At 45.4% G+C, this 14,606-nt stretch overlaps 1 long non-coding RNA gene across 1 annotated transcript; it reads left to right on the top strand.

Moving 5' to 3' along the window:
• The first annotated feature begins 5,188 nt into the window (after positions 1-5,188).
• On the top strand, positions 5,189-8,956 carry LOC149339833 (uncharacterized). The gene is made up of 5 exons (XR_016283562.1): positions 5,189-5,232; positions 5,298-5,345; positions 6,342-6,500; positions 7,087-7,182; positions 7,445-8,956. It is a non-coding gene; the product is annotated as an uncharacterized LOC149339833 (long non-coding RNA).
• Positions 8,957-14,606: the final 5,650 nt, after the last annotated feature.

The following is a 14,606-nucleotide window of genomic DNA, read 5'->3' as shown; positions in this document are numbered from 1 at the left end:
CGGTAGCAGAGGGCCGCGGCGTAGCATTTGCGGTCCTCAACTGCTCGGTCCTCAACTGCTCGAGGCAACAAATGGATAGCTGTTGCCACAGACTACGCTACACGTTACGCGATCACACGCGCACTGCCCACCAGTACGGCTACTGATGTTGCCGACTTTCTTTTGACCGACCTTATCCTACATCATGGAGCTCCCCGTCAACTTCTGACCGATCGAGGCCGATGCTTTCTGTCCAGAGTTGTCGCTGACATTCTTCGATCGTGCTCTACGAAACATAAGCTCACCACTGCCTACCACCCGCAGACGAACGGCCTCACAGAACGCTTCAATCGCACTCTCACCGATATGCTGGCTATGTACGTTTCTCCGGACCATCGCGACTGGGATACCGCTCTCCCCTATGTGACCTTCGCCTACAACTCCTCCCGCCATGACACTGCCGGTTACTCCCCTTTTTATCTTTTGTATGGCCGCGAGCCCCTGCTGCCTCTGGACACGCTGCTTCCCACTTCTACTGCTCCGCCGTCTGCTTACGCCCACGACGCCATTACCCGCGCTGACCACGCTCGCCAATTCGCACGCTCCCGGCTCCTCGCTTCCCAGACCTCTCAGCAGGAATTCTACAACCGCCGTCACCGTGTGGTCTCCTTCACCCCTGGCTCCCTCGTCTTGCTTTGGTCGCCATCTCGCCGCGTGGGGCTCTCTGAAAAACTTCTGTCCCGCTACATCGGCCCGTACCGTGTCCTGCGCCAAGTCACCGCAGTCACCTACGAGATCGCTCCGGCCTTCCCCGGTGCCACGTCCTCTCAGCATCAGACCGATGTTGTGCACGTCTCTCGCCTCAAGCCCTACGTCTTGCAGTCCCCCTCACTGCCGTGATGAGCACCGAGACGGTGCTTTTCCGACCGGGGGGCCATGCAACGGATAATCTCCGTGAAGACGACGCAGAGGAAGTGCCCAGTGTGTGCGTGCTTGCCGCTCGGGGCTAGCTGTGATCTGGACCCTGTGCTCCGGTCGTCCTTGTGCCGACATAGACTTCGGGCCACGTAACAATATCACCTGACAATTGAATCATGGTCATTTTACAGTAGGCTCTCTGGAAACGTGTAAGATATATAGTGTAAAAAACTTTTTGTTACTTTTTGTTAGCGTAAATTAAAGCAAGCGCGCACTGCTAAAAAAATTGCGTAAAACATGTGCGTGCTTGAGTGCGCTATCTGGAGAAAGTCAAACAAAACACATCCATATGGGCGGACAAATCAAGAGCAAGCAAACGACTGAGTAAACGAACGGTATAATAAGCAAGTGCACGGAATTAAGTACCAACGAGCGGCGTGCACAAAAGCTATAGCAAATGCTACAATTATTTAAGGAACGAACTAACGAGCTAACTAGCAAAGTAACGAGCAGGGCACACAGCAGGCAAACGAATGAACGGGCCAACTCACCAACCAACGAGCCAAAGGTCAAGAGAACAAAAATGACAAGCGATGGTTACGCTGGTTATCAGGGCGCCGGCACTTATTCGTGTAGCAGGTTCAAAAAAACCTTCCAGAACTCACTGCCTTCTTCGCCTTCAACTAAACTAGCGCGAAGCTGCTGCTTCATAAAACTGAAGTTGACAACGAAGCGGTACAGAAACAAAGCGGCAAAAGTGTTTTCTTCTTTTCATTGGCAACAGGCTTCGGGAAAATGACGTTCACAAAGCACACATTCCCCATAGAAAAGCATTGCCTCTCACTGTGGCCGGCCCGGGCCGCCGAGCGAGCAGCTATCTCGTGGCACTTCTGGAAACTAGGGGATTTTATCTGAGAAAGGTGCGGGCCGCTGTGTACTCACCTATATATCTTCCACTGTGGTTCAGTGTCAAGAACTCAAACTTTTTTAGTATATTTGCCCATCCTCACTGCTGTATGAGGAAGCATTCCTTGCATGGCCAGCTGCACAAAAACATGTATTTCTTGGACTTTTTTCATCCGGAAAAAGGCGTTCAGAATGGTTATCCTATGTAAAGTTTCATTCTTTTGGAGGGGGGCGGCACCCCCACCCCCATAAATCCTCCCCTGCCGTCTACTGTATGGACTGTGGCCCTCACCATTTCTGTCACCTCGGTGACTGGCTCTTGGAGTTGTGAATAAAAAGTCACTGTTGGCACGGCCACCATTACATCCCAGACAACACCAAAGGTCCGTAGGACGTCCCAAAAATGTACGCACGTCCCACATCCCTAACAGGACGTCCCTGGGACATCCGTATGAAGTCCGCACTGGGATTATCCCGGGAACAGTCGCGGCTCGAACGTTATACGGACATGACGTCCGTATAAAAGCCGCGTTGGGATCATCTTGAAAACAGTCGCAGATCGGTTGTTATAAGGAAGTGTTTATATTCAGAGGGTGAATCGTGCAGATGGCCATACAATTCTCATGAGCGCTCGAGTGGCACGCTCCACTGTCCTTTTCCGACGTCTTTGGCTAGCGGGCTTGATACAGCTGTTTAGAACAAGTAAACAATAATCCATGCGATGTATAAGCGCAAGATGTCACAAAGTAATACACAACCCAGTACTTATTTTTTGAAAGAGCCAAAAAACCGTTAAAAGCAGAGGGCCATTAGCTGAATACAGAAACCCTAAACTTTAAAACTTCGAAATTAGGGAAGGGCGACCTAATTACTTTAACTGAACCTGGCTCAAATAGTCTAATTCCCGTTTTGTTATAGCTATCGAGGGTGTGCTTACACAATCTTCTCCTCCAAGATCACAACATAACCACCTTGACGCCAATTGTATTCCCGCCTTCCGACCATAACAGCCACTGACGATGACAGTGACACCACAGCAAAAACCACTGATCTCCACTAGGGGAGCTGGATGCCGCATCGGGCGCCCGAAAGTGGGCGCATTTGTTTTTCAGTCCCGGACTGTCCGGGACTACTTGCGGACTCGAGTCCGGTATTTGTTTTTCTCGGGCAGCCCGAAAGCTCCGCCCACCTGCTTGCATCGCCATAGCAACGCGTTCGTTTTTAGCCTATGGCAGTCCGCGGGCTGCTTGGGGCTGCTGAGAAGGCAGCAGACGATAGCTGCGCGCCGCGCTGGCAGCCATATTAAGTTAGACTCCGTGTGCATTTTGAGTGCTTTTCGTGTCCCTGGAGGTCGATATCATGCGTTAAACCTTCACATGAGCTCCGTAGCTCCTCTGTGAGCCATCGCAAGACTTTTTGTTCTTGCATCTTCGTTTATTTTCTTGAAATCCACCGCACACGGACGCGCGTTCGGAGCTGCGAGCGCGTATTGTTTGCTCGTGTCGTCAAGAGGTTCTTGTTCGCTTGTTTTGCCACATGCTGTCTGTACGCTTACCTGAAAGCATCGCAGGTGAACCACTCGTATACTGGAGCAGCTATAGAGCTTGTTGTCAACATTTTTGCGGAGGCTTTCGTCTATCCGCCTTTCCGCAACGAGTTGGGCTACTTTGTGCGAACTTCGCCGCAAGCAGTAGCGGCGAGCATACCTCCGAAGCTGAGTTCTGTAATGCACCTACGCTAAGCTGACAGTACAGTCTTTAAATCGACTCAGTATCATGATCGAGCGCACGGCGTTGCTTCGGCGTCGTAGTGGCAGTGGCTTGCATCGTCTGCTAGCAGATGACAGCGTCCTTGTACAGTAACCGAGGGGGAGCCCGACTCTCGCGCCGTGTTAGAAAGCAGCCTATGGCAAGTAGGTCATGTGACCATGACGCTTTTCCTGTCCGAGCGGAAGCCGAGACCTGCCAGCAAGTAGTCCGGGACTGGAAAAACAAATGCGGCCAGTGAAGCCACCGGAAGTAAGCGGCCTTGTCCCGGAAGTCAGCCTTTGGCAGTGCATGAAATCTGACCTCCGCACGGTTTTTCAGTTCCAGTTTTGTTTTCCCACTTAGCATTTCGTCTTTTCGCCGTTCTCGTCTTTTTCCATGACAATGCCTACCTTTTGCGCCGCCAACTGAGCGAGGAGACCAGCGCAGTCTTCGAGAAGGACGTTTCAAAAATAAGGGCCCATTGCATTTCAATGGGGCGACACTAGCAGACGACAGGACGCCGCTACGCACAGCAAGTATGGAGCCTCGTCTACTCGGCTCGGTGTCGTCTCGTTTGCCTAGCTTCGCCAACTGTGCTCTTTACTGCGATGCTTGTTCCCACGCTCAAGCCCAAGTTATGCTATCAATGGGGGATAAATATAAGAAAGAATAGGTTGAAACATTCACCAGGCAGCTTACTTTGCAGCGACCATTTTACCGAATTATATTTAGACCGAACCGGAGCGAGGGCTAGGCTACTATCTTGTGAGGTGTCGACGGTGTTCGGTTGGTTCACATTAGCGCCTCCAAAAGGTATGGTACTGCTTTTTCGACGGAGCCTGTCATGTACTGTTTCATGTTGTAGCAAGTTAAGCCTGAATGGTCTTTAATTCGTGGTGCTTGGTGCAGTTGACTTCTAACAGCGCTTCTCACGCGCACTGCATCATTCGCCTTTCTTGTCAGTCGTTCCTCTCGCGCTGTGCCTTTTCTTTACTGCACGAAAATTCGGTTTTAAGGTCATCGTCATTCCACTACTTCTCCTTTACGCTCGGAATACAAGAACCAGGCAAGAACATAGTGTTTAATGCACGTACCCCTTTGCCGAGGCAGGGTGAGACCTGCATGCCTGTTTTCTTCACTTTCGCAGAAATTACAGGGTTCTGCACACAATGCTCACATTTCTCGCGTTCAGCTTGCTTGTTCCTTTCATATAACAGCAGACATCACACGAAAACAACGCAAAAAACTGAGAACGAAAGGGCGAAAGACGCGACTTTTTGCGTTGAAATACACAGCAGACACCCGACTTCCGGGACAAGCGGTCCAACTTCCGGTGGCTTCACTCGCGCTCGTCTCGGAAAGCGGGAATGCGGCATCCAGCCACCTAGTGGAGATCAGTGGCAAAAACAACTGGCCACTTGTTCGTGCTCTTAGAGCAGTGATCATGACACTTAATAACACACATCTTTTTTTGCAGTTATTTTTTTGTTCATTTAGGATCACAGTTTTATTTTTGTCTTAGGTGCATGTTGCTTAAAAACATTAAAAAGGCTCTTAGCTCATTAGCTCAATGGCACCACCATCGTCATCGCACTACTGAAACAATGCAAGTTATTTTGCTTAGCTTGGTGGTTAGAGGCGTGTATTAGCCAGTTTTCCGTTTTTTGGACCAAAATTTCAGGTAATTATTGACGTTCTTACTGCATGTTGGTTGCGTAACGAGTGTAAATTTTTTTACGTATTCAGCAAGGTTCCAGCAGCGGGAAACACGGATGGCACATGCGGCAAGTGAAAGTAAGTGGCAGTCGGTAGTCGTGTGTGAGCCGTGTAGCGTTATTTCTAGCTTTTGAAGTAATTTTAGCGGCGGTATTAAAGTTCAGTGACTGACGCTGGCTCAACATGAGCAGAAGCTTCCTGGGGGCCAGTATATTAATCTGGTGACAGCATAATGGCTACGGTGCCGAGGAGCACTGCTTACAGGCGTGCACGCCTGCACGTGAGGCACGTCGTGACATTGAGCTAATAGCGTCGGCTGCTCATAGAGAAACATACTTGGCTGCTCGCAAAAGCAACTAGATCCTAGCTCGTCGCATGTTCCGTGCCTTCAACATTCGACTGAATATGCGCCTAAAGTTCCTGTTTTACTTTTGATTTGGTTTATTGGTTTGTTCGGGTTGAACGTCCCAAAGCAACTCAGGCTCTGAGGGACGCCGTAGTGAAGGGCTTCGGAAATTTCTACCACCTGGGGTTCTTTAACGTGCACTGACATCGCACAGTACACGGGCCTCTAGAATTTCACCTCCAACGAAATTCGGCCGCCGCGGCGTGGATCGAACCCGCGTCTTTCGGGACAGCAGCCGAGCGCAGTAACCACTGAGCCGGGGCGGGGCTGTTTTAATTTTGTATTCTGTTTATAACTGTTGCATGTGCACAGATTTTCTTTTATTGGTTTGTAACCTAGATATATATAGTATTGAAGAGAACTATTGCAATTTCATTTGAACTATATGTATTGTTTGGGCGTTTTGCATCTAAAAAATGAGGTCATGCATGTTTTTACATATGATTTGTTCGCGAGGGCCAAATCTGCCCCTGTGTCATATGGAGGGCTTGTAATGGAGGGCATATGCATGTTTAATTGTACCACCTAGGGATACTTCACAACAGCATGCCAGCTGCCTTCAGTATGGTAAAAACTGACTATAGCAATAGAGTTCCCCACTGTTAACTTGAGAAATCCTGATTTTATTTTCTTGGTCTGATTTCGAACCTAATTCTGTTTTGATCTAGAGAAATCACATGACTGTGCGAGATGGAGACACTGCAAGAGAAAAGACATCTCACATTGTGCGAAGTATTCTAACATCTGAACTGGCTTCTAGCTACAGCTGGTATGGTGCCAAGGGAAGAACAGGCTCTGTGAGCTGAATATATGCAAAATCATGTGCAGTAAGTATTATTTAGAGGAAGCTATTTCAAATCTTAAAGGAGCACAGATATAAAATTTTAAACTCAATAAGTGATCCTATCTGTGTCCTGGGCACAAAGGGTTTTACTATTCCAAATTCTCTGATTTCACTGATTCCACATGCCGAAAATCATTGACAAAGGAGCTGTTAGCCAATGCTGACATCTATCATCTATATATGGACTGGTTGGCAGAGTCACTAGCAAAACATGGGGTAAGTCCTAACCATGCCATCACATGATACCATAATGGACTCCAGCACTGGCATTGACGTGACAGAGACCAAAAGTACTTATATAAAACAGTTTAACTGTTCGCTCTGTGGACTAGATATTTAAGCTCATTTCCATGATCAGTAGGCTTTTACGTCTCATTAAAAGCAGAAAAATGAAGACCCCAAAACACTGTGTCTGTATCCCTTTAAGACTTCGAATATAAATCAGATCACAGAATCAATATCTACATTAAGTGTTTATAATTGAATTTGTAGGTCTTGGTAGGATTGCGTCATGACCAGTGATATTTGCTTTGAAAAAAAAATGCCAAATTTTCATTGTTTATTTTAAGATCTGCACATTCACGCACTTCACAACTAGCCACATGGATTTTTGTTGTCATCTGGTTCATTGGCTCATGGCTGCAGTGCCATGAATGTTACCACAGGTTAGAACAAGCTAGAATTACAGCTTTCATAGTGTGCATTTGGGACTGTTTTCATACTGCCTGCACAGAAGGCATAGTCCAGCAATGGAATTGGTAATAAGATGTGTAGAAATATGCCATCCTTTGTTACTCAAGCCCATGCCCCTTGCCTGCTGATTCAACAGTAAGGAAATGCAGTAAAGTTTGGCTCCAAAAATTTTTAGAGGTGAGATATATTTTTCTATAAAAAATACATAACATATACCCTCTCATTTGTATATAGGTTGCCTAACCGACCAGCAGACCTTAACTCAGGCACAGCAAACTACGCTGAAAGAAATCAAAAAGGCAGCCATGTCATGGTTTCGACATGCAACTGAACGGGTAATGCGCAAGAAAACTGGCGAACAAAGCTGTGCTCCTGAGCAAAACTAAACGATGAGTGTGTTGCTAGTGTGCTACATTTTTTGTTGATATTAACATCTTGGGTTGAGGATTTTTCATTCCAAACTGTTGATATTTTTCCTGTGACACTGTGCTGAGAGATGATTGATTTTGAGAGAGCACAGAATTCAGTAGATTATTTCAATAGATACTGTGAAAACTTCTGCATATCAGACTGTGTAGTTAGGTAGAATCATGAAATGTATCTTTAAGTTAACTTGGGTATTCTTAGCCTGCTAAGTCCTCACGCACCTCTCTTTACTTGGCTGTCTGTTTGTGGTGGTTTTACTCCTGGAAGTATGTACATTTACTTGTGCAAGGATTAATTCCTTGCCGCAAGTACCATTTGGTGCCAACACCATGTGAAGGTGCTGCAATTTGTGTATTGTGCTGCAAGTTTCTTTTTTTTCAAATGCAGTCAGTGATTGAAAAAAAAGGTGAACTGAAAGAAGTGTCTATATTTATTGGTTTTTTTTTGTCTTCCTTCCAGCAAGACAGCCTCTTTCAGCATTGGCCCAGGTGGCAGGATTTCTGCTTTACATGTATACGTGACTCTTCTTTTCGATGGCACTATAGCAGAACCGAAAAGAAGACTGCCTAGAATGAGAAGCCAAGCAATATCTTGAAAACGTGTCACTTTATTGATACCTAGCAGTTGTAGTATACTTAAGTGTCTAGAAATGCGATGCTTTGTGCTTGAACAATTTTTTTTTCTCTGACCAAGCTGGGCATTTTGTTGCCCATCTGAAATTTGCTTGTATTGAGTTATACTTGCTGTTTTGGTCTCTAGTCCCACTATGCTTGTGTAAATTTGCTCCTGACTGCTAGTACTAGAGTTATTTTTCACCCCCGTAGTGCATTTGTATTGCTGTTCCAGGAAAAAAGAGAGGATATGTGGATTTTAATGACTTTTATTGTCTATGTAAGAGACGACCATAGTTCCTGTGGCTTGTAGCAGTCTTATAACTTGTTAATGTTAATATCATACTATATGCAGCGTGTTTTAGATTTTTTTCTTCTGGCCGTGCTAGTTGCCTTAAAGCCCATCTACTCCTTATGCACACTTATACTTGCTTTTTATTTCTAGTCCTGTGCTTGCTGAAATGTGATTCTGAATGGTTGTGCTTGTGTCAATATTTCAACCTCTGATCTGTGCGCATGTATTGCTGTTATAGCAAAAAAAGGCTCATTTGTGATTTAATAATCTTTATTGTTTTGAGTGAGACAAGTATAGTTCCTGTACCTTGTAGCAGTCAGACAACCTGTCTTATTTTAGTCATTCCACATGCAGCTTGACTGAAATGTTTATCTTCTGACCATGCTAATTGCCGTGAAGGCCACCTACTACTTATGCACAGCTATATGCCTGTTTTTATCTCTAGTTGCATGCTTGCTGAAATTTGATCCTGACAGATAGTGCTTATATTATTATTTTAATTTCTTATCTGTGTAGTTGGGTTGTATTGCTGTTATAGCAAGAAAGGGTCATTTGTGTTTTAAGAACATTGATTATTCGAAATAAGACTATAGTTCCTATGCCTTATTGCAGTCACATAATTTGCCTCATTTTAGCTATGCTATGTGCAGTGTGATCGAGATTTTTTCACCTCTGCTGCGTATGCTTGTATTGTTTCAGTAAAAAAAAGTTGCATTAGTGTTTTTAATTTCGTTTTTTGGCGTTTTATATTCCAAAGCGACCCAGGCTATAAGGGATGCCATAGTGGAGGGCTCCATATAATTTCGACTACCTGGGGTTCTCTAGCGTGCACTGACATCGCACAGTACACTGGCCTCTTAACTTTTCGCCTCCTTCGAAATGGGACTGCCATGGCTGGGATCGAACCCGCGTCTGTTGGGTCAGCAGCCGAGCACCATATGATCAATGAGGCACTGAGTGGCATATTCGTGTTTTGTTGTGTTCATTATTTATAAGACAGTCATGTGATATTTATGCCTTACAGTATGCCGCTACTATTTGTTTTAATGTCATGGCCTTTGCAGTGCAATTAATATTTTTTGTTCTGACCAAGATAATCATCCCGAAGCCTGTTTAGACCTTACATGACTTATATGTATATACCTGCTGTTTTAGCCGTATAGTTATTTTGCATCTCTCTATTTTGCAACTCTGCATCTGGGGTTGGCTTGGCTACTTATATATTGTATTGGAATCCTACTGCTTCAAGTTTGAAAACGTGATAATTTTGACTCATACTAACCAGACAAGCTAAACAAAATTAATGAAGCCTATTACACACATTGCGAAGGAACGTCTATGTGCACACCATCCATGACCTTGCTATCAATAACGAGAAATGCCTGAGAGGAGCTGTTAAAGCTGCGTTGGTGCTTCCTTTATGTGAGTTGTTCTGTTTCATGTGCTGTTATTAAAAAATAAAATTCAGCTGTGAATCAGCATTCGGCCTGATCATCAGCATGCCCCATATATTTGAATAAAACTATTTTAGGCAAAGCTTTGTGTTTTAAATCACTGTGCAGCATAATCCAGGCCTGTGTTCTAACTTTGTGTCGTTTTTACTATAGCATCACTCTTGGCCATATGCTATTGGTCGAAATGCCAGAAGCGGAAGCTGGTTCTGTTGCGGCTATGAGGCACTGCTTCTGCTTCTGGTATTTTGGTCAGTCATGCGTGACCAGTAGCAACACTTTTGAAAAGGACGCGAGGTTATATTGGGTCCTGGCAAAGGAAAAAATAAAAATAGTAACGTCCTATTGCAGTCCTACGAAGGTCCTAAAAATGTACTCGTCAGACATCCGAAGGACTTCTTTCGGCGTTTCACTTCGGATGTTTTCAGGATTTTTTCGGGACATCCGCGGGATGTGCGTAAAGTCCTGCCGCGGACTTCCCAAGGACGTCCTTAGGATGTAGGTGTGTTGTCTGGGATGTTATGATACTACATTTTGCGTTCAGGGTCAAGAACTCAAACTTTTTAGTAACTTTTCCCATCCTCACTGCTGTTTGAGAAAGCATTCCTTGCATGGCCAGCCACACGAAAACATACTATGAAGATAAATACAGTATTTAAGACCAACAACAAAATACTGCAGGACTTTTCTCATCCTCACTGCTGCAGCAGAAGGCATTGTTGACATAGCCAGCTTCCCAAACATATGCAATGGAAGCAGATTGCAATATTCAGCAACAGTGAACACTAAGTGGGGTGTGACCATGCATAGCAGCATTGTTCACGACTGAGCTGAAAGCAGACGTGTGCGCTCATTCAGCATAAAACAGAGGTTTGTGCTATCCACCAGAGAACGCAATTAAAGTGTGGCCAGTATGTGGGACACTTTTATGCAAGCATAGCATGCAAACAACCCAAAATCAATAGCCTTGCTTGGGGACCTCATGCATGAAGCTCTAAACTCATTCTAGTTAAGATTTTTTTTTACAACCTCAAGAGCACATTTGACAGCTGTGCACTCAAAAATCATTATGGTCTCAAATAGAAATTGTTGGTGAGTGCCATTCAAATATAAGCCTCATGCCAGCAAGCTGAACATGTATGGCTTCCAGGGCAGCCATATACTAAAACATTTCAGGAAGCTTAAGGTTTAAAGAATGCAGCGCAGAAAGACAAGGACAAACGAAGAAGTGGACAGGCCTGGCGCTGACTACCAACACATTTATTCAAAGAAACGAGCAGCTTTTATAATGCCATCCAAGACCCACGTGACCAGATAAAGCAGCACAGTGATCAGAGCACGTGTGAGGACCGAAATAGAAGGGTCATCATTGAGGCACGGTTGATTGCCAAAGCTGGAGACAAGTGCATTAGCACCCCTTCAATTTTACTTTTAGACAAGGAGTTGAGTTTTCTAGGTCCGCTATAATTGACTTTTGTTCTTTAGAACTTTTTACATGTTCTTCAGAACTTTTTAACTTTTTCTTAGACTCTGTATGGCTTTCAGCATTTGACACAGCTTTCGCGTAGCGTTCCTTTTTGTTGTGTTGTCTCTTTGACTCTGCTTTGCTTCGACTTTTACACAGTTTTGCGGTTTTGTTTTGGCTTCTGTTCTTTGTTTCTGCCAATTGCCTCACGATGAGTGGACAGCAATAGACGGTAATTTATTCTTTTGTTACTCGTTTATTTTGGCTCTTCCTGGTCATTTAGTCATGCAGTTTTTAGGTACCGGGGTGACGTTGCTTAGCCTCGATGTGCTGTTTCTTCCATGTTGTGTGCAATGATATGTGTATCAGTGTTAGATTTCCCACACCTGCTGCTTTATCTGGTCACGTGGGTCGTGGATGGCATTATAAAAGCTGCTCGTTTCTTTGAATAAATGTGTTGGTAGTCAGCGCCAGTCGTCCACTCGTTTGTCCTTGTCTTTTCGCGCTGCATTCTTTAACCATGACCAACAAGCCCAAACAGCCACTTTAGTTAAGTTTAAAGGCAGTACTTTACACTGCATTAAGGTAGAATAGTTGGTTTGGAAGCATCATGAAATACACTGTGCGATCCAAGACACACTGCATAAAAAAAAAGAAATTAAAGATGATACATGGCATACAGTAACAAGTTCTAGTTCACTGGCACCATGTGTAACAGTTTTTATAAGAAAAAAAAGAACACAAGCAAGCATGCTCTTCAAAGTGTACACTAGATTTGGTTTTCTCTTCTGCTATATTTTGGCGGCAGCTGTTTATTTATACACACTTTCACTCAACTAAAATTTTGTGCCCTTCATCTCATCTGGTGAAATGAACCTTCTAGTCATGCGATTAACACGAGATTACGATGGACCGGATGTAAGTGTACAACCTGCAAGGAACCCAGGGGCACATATCTCCGCAGTGGCAAAACGACGCAGGCAAAAGCGGCGAAAGACACTGCGTACCAAGCTAGGCCACCGCAATAAGTGAAAATTCCTTCCCGGGCTTACCACTGTTGCAATAAGCGCGTTCGCCGAATGCTACTTGATTATGACCATGCAAGGTCGGACTGTTTCGTTCGAATAAGAGAGCAGGAATGACGCGGCGACGACGCGGCAAAGATCAATATCTGGAAGCAGCCGAATGTCTCGTACGAGTATTTCCGATGTCTTCAGTGCATGAAAAAAATTACCGACGATTACGTTACTTCCTAATGCGAAATTTGAGCGCAGCAAATAAGCTCTTTCACCTTTTCGATAGATTGAGGCAAAGAAATCGAGCAACACATGTATGCGCTATCACAGATTTTTTTTTTTATTTTTCACACGTATTCCTTTAACAAAGATTGCACTAACAGTTCTTGACAGTCATGAAGGAAGCTTTGTGGTCGGAGAAATAGACTGATATATGTTCGACTTGGTACACCAATGCTTGATTCTCAAAGACGAGATCTATACAAGTGCCTCGCGAGGTTGTCACAGCCGTGGGACGCGTTACGAGCAAGAGGAACGGGATGTTCTCCCGCATAAGTGTTAGGAAATTGCTGTTTGTCTTTATGTCAACATTAAAGTCCCCCACTACTAACATCGGTGTGGATCGATGGACGGTTAATGCGAGTTGCAGGAAGTGCATGACGTCTTTCGTGAGTGCGGTAGGGGCGAAGTAGGCATGCAGCTACTACCAGCAAGCCGTTGGGCAACTTTGCGGCGCACAGTTCGCCAACTTCATGTGACGTGCCAAACATTTCGACTGGTATTGCAGAGAGACCTGTGCGCAAGTAGATAGCGACTCCCGCCGCTCTGTTGTGGTCTCTGCGAGCACCACAGCAGTATAGGAAATCTATGATTTCGAGAGGCTCTTCGGGATCCATCCAGGTTTCAGCAAAGCAAAGTACAGAGGAATGGCGCAGAATGTGATCGTGGTGTACGTCCTTGGCATGTGCGGCAAGGGAGCGTACGTTAAGAATGTGGTTGTGAATGATGAATCAAGTGCTGCCAGCGAATGACGCGTCCATTGGCTGTCTGCGTGTGTTACTGATGTGTGGTTAACATGTTAAGCTTCGCCTGTAAGAGTGGAACGCGACAGCGTCTTGCAACGCTGCCAGGGAGTCCACAGAACGCCATCGCCAATTCGGCTGTACGCCTTGCTGGACGCCTTGCTGGACGGTAAATTTATTTTTTGAGGAAAGGAAATGTATCTCTCTCGCATATCTGGGTGGACACCTGCACCTCGCCGTAAGGGAAAGGGGGAAGATGGGAGTGAACGAAGACGCCGTATTAGCTAGACGCGCCTTTGTTCATTCCAAACCATTCAGCTGGCATTACGGAGTGGCTAGCGTGCTCGTATCGCACTCCGGAGACCCTGGTTCGATTCCCCAACTCGACCAATTTCGTTCTCGGTTTTATTGATTTATGCGGTCTAACTAGAAAGGTTAATTAGGCTATTTCATATTTATATTATTGTATTTCTATCCATCGTGTTCTGTCATTAACCTGTCAATTGTTGGAACTGTCTAGGATGTTCGACACAACGTATATGAAACGAGCAACGTCTTACTGAGTGGGGAAGTGCGTGGTGGTGGAGGGAACGCGGCTTCGTACTTATCTGTTTTTTTCAGCAGCGTCTCCTTCCGCGGACGCTGTTGTCGCTGCGGCGCGCGTCTTTCTTTTCTTTTCTTCTGACCTCTTCATTCACCTCTATATTAATTAGGCTAATTGATTAATTAAGCAATTAACTAAACTCAGTCCAACTTAGTTGCAGCATCACTATACGATCCCTTTGATTGGTTGCATGGTTACTAGCCAAAGTACAATTGGCCCCATTTGAAATTCGCGCACTGTGACGTCACGAGCATTTCGACCAATTGAAAAGCGTGACATTGGGGGCGGAGCTGGTTACGAGGCCGACGACGACGCGAAACCCAGGAACGGACGCCAAAGAGCTGCGCTCTAAAACGGTCAGAAACCAAGCGCCACTCGCACCGGAGTCTTTTAGAGCCAGCTCCTTCGCTGGGTTTGAAACGCGCGCGCGAGAAAAGTTTGCAAACAAGATCGCGCCCGGACAACATGGCGCTAAACTCATTTCCGGCGTTTCCGGCTTCAAAAAT

The sequence above is a fragment of the Amblyomma mixtum genome, chromosome 6 (assembly GCF_055824585.1).
Source record: "Amblyomma mixtum isolate Tamu chromosome 6, ASM5582458v1, whole genome shotgun sequence".
NCBI classification, from domain to species: domain Eukaryota; kingdom Metazoa; phylum Arthropoda; class Arachnida; order Ixodida; family Ixodidae; genus Amblyomma; species Amblyomma mixtum.
This window is presented reverse-complemented; position numbering and strand designations above follow the sequence as displayed.